This window comes from Sander lucioperca, chromosome 5, assembly GCF_008315115.2.
Source record: "Sander lucioperca isolate FBNREF2018 chromosome 5, SLUC_FBN_1.2, whole genome shotgun sequence".
NCBI classification, from domain to species: Eukaryota; Metazoa; Chordata; class Actinopteri; order Perciformes; family Percidae; genus Sander; species Sander lucioperca.
This window is the reverse complement of record NC_050177.1, coordinates 24,868,084-24,874,083: the sequence shown is the minus strand read 5'-3', so window position 1 is coordinate 24,874,083 and position 6,000 is coordinate 24,868,084.

The window sequence follows — 6,000 nt, the reverse complement described above, 5'->3', positions numbered from 1 at the left end:
AAAAGCAGATGGGCCTGTGGGTCGGGGAAGGAGTCAGCACATTGCTGTTCAAGTCATTGTTCAACACTGAGCTGCTGGGCTTTAGCTCGCTGCAGTGGGACTGGATGGAGGGCACTGTGCCCAGTGCAGATAAGTGCAAGTTCCAAATGGTCCATGACCAGCGGGCTAGACCAAGTCCTGGCACAGCCTGGTCCAGGAAACAGATTGTCACGCATGTGGATAATCTTGCCAGTGACTCTGGTGTAAAAGGAAAAACATATTTAGTGTTCAAGTGTAAAGCAAATAACAGAAATTTCAAACTACAAACAGATCATTTCAACTTTGTTGGTACTTGTATTCCAATTCTGGATCCAGAAAATGAAATGAAAGATGTTTTCTAATTAAACAAGCTGCTTTGTATTTTAGTAATGTACTTACTGAGTTCTTTCCACACTGTGCTGAGCTCCGTCTCTGATCTGTACGTCATGTCCATGTCAACTGACCCCACATCTCTGGTCCTTTCACCTTTTCACTCACTCCCATATACACACATGCTCAGTCATGCACACACACAGTCATGGACAGAGACAGGCACGCAAAGGCCTGTTCATGCAGTCAGAAATACATTCAGAGCCTACAAAAGAAGTCACACGCTTACACATATATTTAGACAGTGACAATTGATCTTGCAGTCAGTACACTTGCTTAGTTTATCATTTCTTTTAATGTTTTATTTTTCTTTATGGCGGTAAAAGGTTTAGCCTAAACATATTGCAAAAGTACATTTACGTTGTAGTTTATACAAAATTGAAATTCTTCCAAACACTTCACACAACCTTCCCAACAGGTCAGTTCACCTAGCTAACCCAACTCTAAACTCCTGGTAGTTTTGACAAAAACTCCAATAATACATGTTTATTATTTATATACATGTTACAGAGCTACATACAGTATACTCTTAATACTCTAGGTTTATGATGGATGAAATAATTGTCAGAGTAACTAAATTTGTTTGAGATTTGTTTGGAAGCAAACAGTGATATTGATATTTTTATTTTTTTAAGATTTTTTAGTGGCAATTGAGGCCTTTATTAGATAGGACAGCTTTAGACGTGAAAGGGGAGAGAGAGGGGGAACCACATGCAGCAAAGGGCCGCAGGTCGGAATCGAACCCGCGAACGCTGCTTCGAGGACTAAGCCTCTGATTATGGCCGCACGGTGAGCTACCCAGGCGCCCAGCAAACTGTGATTTAACATTCATTTATAAAAAAGTTAAAACTTTCAGTATCTATGTTTTACTACCCTGTTATGACTTATATCAGTGGTTCCCAACCTGGGGTCCGGGGACCCCTAAGGGGGGCGGCAAAGATCACAGGGGGGGCGCGAGTCTTTATCTGGTTTGAGGTTGAGGTAAAAAAAAAAATATTTGCACATGTTAAAGAAATTATGATAATACACTAGAATATATAATGTATACAAAAGTCTGTATAAAAACTATATATATATAAATATATGTTTTTGTTCTCGCTTAAACTTGTAGGCAGGCTACTTAGTAGGCCAAACCTCCGTGACCTCTTAACCTGTGACCCTTGCTGTCATCAAGTCAGCTGCTAGCTGCGATCATCCTCGTTTTTCCTGCCGCCACGGCATCACTATTTTATGAACGAAACATGGCGGAGAAACGTAAAAGTGTTGATAACTCCTCTGTATCAAAAAAGAAAGTAAGGATCTATCTCGAGAGTTACCTCAACTTTGGTTTCGGAGGGGGGGCTCAGCTTTTCTTAGACATAAGTAGGGGGGGCGCCAAGGAAAAAAGGTTGGGAACCACTGACTTATATGATATAGATTTGAATTCATATTTAAGTGTAATATGAAGCTGACTTTTCTAAGCTCAACAAATTAAGGGAAAAACATCTATAGATGTTTTTGGGTTTTTTTGTAAGTTTTTAAGCAAACTGTATATTTCAGTCACACCCACAAAGATGATGAGAGTAGGATGTTGATGCCAGGTTACTTTGTAACTGCTGTAAGCTTGCAATACCAATATAAAGAGTAATGTTGCTGTTACCGTAAATGTAGCAACACCAATATAGGCCTACATAAGCCTCAGAAACACATCTCAATCCTGGTCTTACTGTAAAAAGGGTTAGAGTTAAATGCCCCAGGCCTTCAGGTAATGCAAATGTATACAAGCAGGAAGGGGTGCATGTTTGTGGTCACACAGGTAATAAAACCATCAGTCCTGTGAAAGGCCTTTCGTAAATGGTTCTGTGTTATAAACTCAAACTGAGCAGTAAGAATAGCAGAATATTTTGAATCAGAGTGAAACTGATCTAGTTGTCTCTCTCTGTTCTTCTTCCCGTGTCTACTTTACAAATGTCTAAAATAGCTTTGATGTCAAATGTGTTCATATTGTCTTTGTATTTTGTAAAAAATAAATAAATGACATCTTCCATGGGTTCTTCCTCTATGCTCTAATAATTCCTTTGATAAATTCATAGTGTGAATATTTGCCCACAGGCCTTTTACCACTGTCTAACAGCTGCATCAAAATCATTAAAATATCAGATGATCAGATCAGATGGAAATAACAATGTTCTAATAAGAGCTGTCTGCTTGCAATTAGTTTTTGAAGCATTACGATCATTGTGCCACTGGTGTGAGAGATCCATCTGCAAATACTCATACACCCAGCAATTACAGTTTTTTCCGATCGCTATGACAATTTTTTCAATACTTTTAACAACTTTCCTAAACTCTGAACACAGTTAGCACAACATCCGTCTGTGTAGGCTATACATTTAACACATTTCATGTTGCTTTGACACAAAATGCATACAGTTAACACAAATTTAAAATGCTTGAACTTCTTTTACACACAAGCTCAACCAAGACCAAAACAATGGATTATTACTGACCAATTTGCAAATGCTTTCACACTGTATGTCAGAACAGATAACATCATGTTCTAAACCTAACATATAGGCTAAAGTCAAAGTGAACAGCTGTTCATATTGTAAATTGAAACACAAATATATCCCCTGGATTTTGTTCCATTGCCACTGAGAAACAGCTGATTGAAGCTATGCCAATAGATCGATCACAGCTGATTCCCATCTAGGAAACACACTCAGGTGTTGAGGTTCTTTCAATCGCATGACCATATGTTACTGTAGTACATACAGTAAAAGAGGACCTATTTGGGCTGATTTTGTGTGGAAAAGGAACAATAAAGATGAACACAAAGAAAGTAAGAAAAATTGCTGCACGAGTGAGAGGAAGACGAGTACCAAGACAATTCTGTCTCTGTCTTCTTTTTTCATACAGTAAACCGTACATTCTATAAAGCTACTCTGTGATGGGTCATTCATTTTTTGTATTGAATTTCTGAAGCAAAAGAAACAAAATGCATGTATTTACAGTTTTTGCCCATTGCTTACACACTAAAAACAAATGCTTAGACCAAAGCCTCAAAATCTAAACTTCTTGTAGTATACCTTAAACACAGTGTAACCATAGCTTAAACACATTGTCAACTTTGCACTTTGTTTGCAATTCTTTAACACACTTATTGCGAAATACTACACACGTTTTCTTACATTAGACACTTTGTTCAAAAACGAAATCTCCTGTTGTCATTGGGAAAACACTCTGTTCAAAATGCAAAACTCATCTGGCAATTGTAGGAACTTACATACAGACCTGAAAACACTTGAACAGAAAACAGAACACCAATCGGTCTGAGCCTTAGCACTACAAATAGGACATGGAAGAGACATTTCCTGTGATGTTGACAAGGTCTCCCCCCCAGCCCCCCCCCCCACACACACACACACACACACACACACACACACACACACACACACACACACACACACACACACACACACAAAACAAGTCTGTTTTTTTTTTTCTCCCAATAGCAATTCATCCAGTAATTTTTTTTTTTACTTTTGTTGCTAAATTTGATGATTTGTGATTCTATTTTTCTTTATTTCTGTAAGAATGTTTGTTTTTTGTAAAAAAAAAAAACTCTTGTTTGATTACTGCAAAAATTCTACTTTTGAGTTTTACAGAAGACTGAGTCTGAGAAAATGACAATAAAAATAGAAACCTACAGACTGCAGTGTTTTATATAAAGCCCATCAGTGTGTTGCTGGTGATATGAAAGAGTAATTCAAATGGTGCTTGTGTGTATGGTTTTGTTGCAAGAATTTCATTTTTAGAAAGTGTTAAGTTTTGATTCCAGTGTTTCATTTTGTCATAGATGTGAGTTGTTAATCTCCAGGTGCTATGTCTGATTGGCTTGTGTGTAGAGTTTTGACATAATGAGCACAATTCTGCAAAAAGTGTGTAAGCAATAGGCAAAAACTGTACTAAAACCAACAAAACAAAAATGTAGAGAGGCTTCAAGAGAAACTGCAGTGTAAAACACAATCTATGATCAATACAATAGACTATTGTCTGTTGTATAAGGGCAGACCTGACACATATAAATAATGCAGTTTCTGTAATTCCATGTGATGTTAGTGTTTTGTATGACATTGTGCTATGATTGACTAAATGTTCCTGTTGGAAGAGAACATGTGATCGTGTTTTGGAAGAATTTTGAGACATGTTTGCATTGTTTTGGTAGACATAGTGTATTGTGTTAGTGAATTATTGTATTGTAAAAATTAGTGTTAGAGTTTAGTTTACAATGTGTGATTTTGACCATGAAATTAACTGTTTTGTCAAGTGTGTGTTGTAGGTGTGTTGGTGCGTTAAGAGTAGGGTTGGGTACTGGAACGCGGTGCCAATAGGGCACCGGTTCCGACCTAAACGGTAGTAACAAGACGGAATAAGAACGAAAATTTCGGTGCCTTATTTCGGTGCCTGACTTTCCACTACACTCAACAGCAAGTAACGTTAGCCTGCCTTTAGCTAGCAGCTGGATTAAACACGGTTAAAATGCTGACGGCTAACGTTAAACAGTGTAAAGTGTGACTGTATTTCAACACCGGGACGCAACAGTCAGCTCTGCAGCGCAGCAGATGCCGACGTCGGAAAAACACAGACTCACTGAAACTGGTACCCTACAGCCTCGCGGTGCATTCAAAGTTATTGTAAAATACCCTTTTCCCATCTGGTGGTTGTTTTTGTCATTCAACAGCAATTTACTGGTGAAATAAGTTATTGTTTATTATAAGTTATAGTTATTACATTACTATTAAATCATTTAATTTTGACCATATGGCCGTAGTAATAAACAAGTTGTTCTTAAATGTCGCAGACTGTTGTGTAGTACCCTTCTTTTTTTTTTCCTTCTTTTTTTTAACTTTCTTAAAAAGTATCGGTTCAGGCACCGTTTAGGCACCGGCACCGTTTTAAAAGTACCGCTTTAGCACCGGTATCGGAAAAAAACCAAACGATACCCAACCCTAGTTAAGAGTTTAGTAAAGTTGTTAAAAGTATTGAAAAAAATTGTCATAGCGATCGGAAAAAAAACTGTAAAATGATTTACTGTAATAGAAAGCAGTCAAAGTAAATGTGAATCTTTCGTTTTGCTTACAGAAGACATTTAATGTATCTGTGGCTTTTTGGTAAAATGATTTGTATCTGTTTTCACAAGTCATAAAAAGTTAATACTCTGTAGGTGTGCATGCACAAATGCATGTGTGCATATGACATGAGTGTGTCAGTGGAGTTGTATGAGACGTGTATGTATGGATACAGCCTGTCCAGCACTATAATACCCAAAAGAGAACCCAACACTCGCCTGTCCAAACAATAGAGAGATGGATGCCACTCCTGCAGTCAGCACATTACACACACAGGGATCAAAGGCTTGGGCCAGCTGCACCAAGGATCAAGAGAAAAAGAGAGAATAAGGAGGTAAAAGACAAAACAGATCACAGAGAAACTTGAAAAAATGACAAAAGGGAAGGATAAAGACAATAGTAAGAATTTACAACGAAAGTGAGGCCCAGAACGTGAGGGCCAGAACGTGAGAGCGGTGTCTGCAAAAGTATGTGTGTGTGT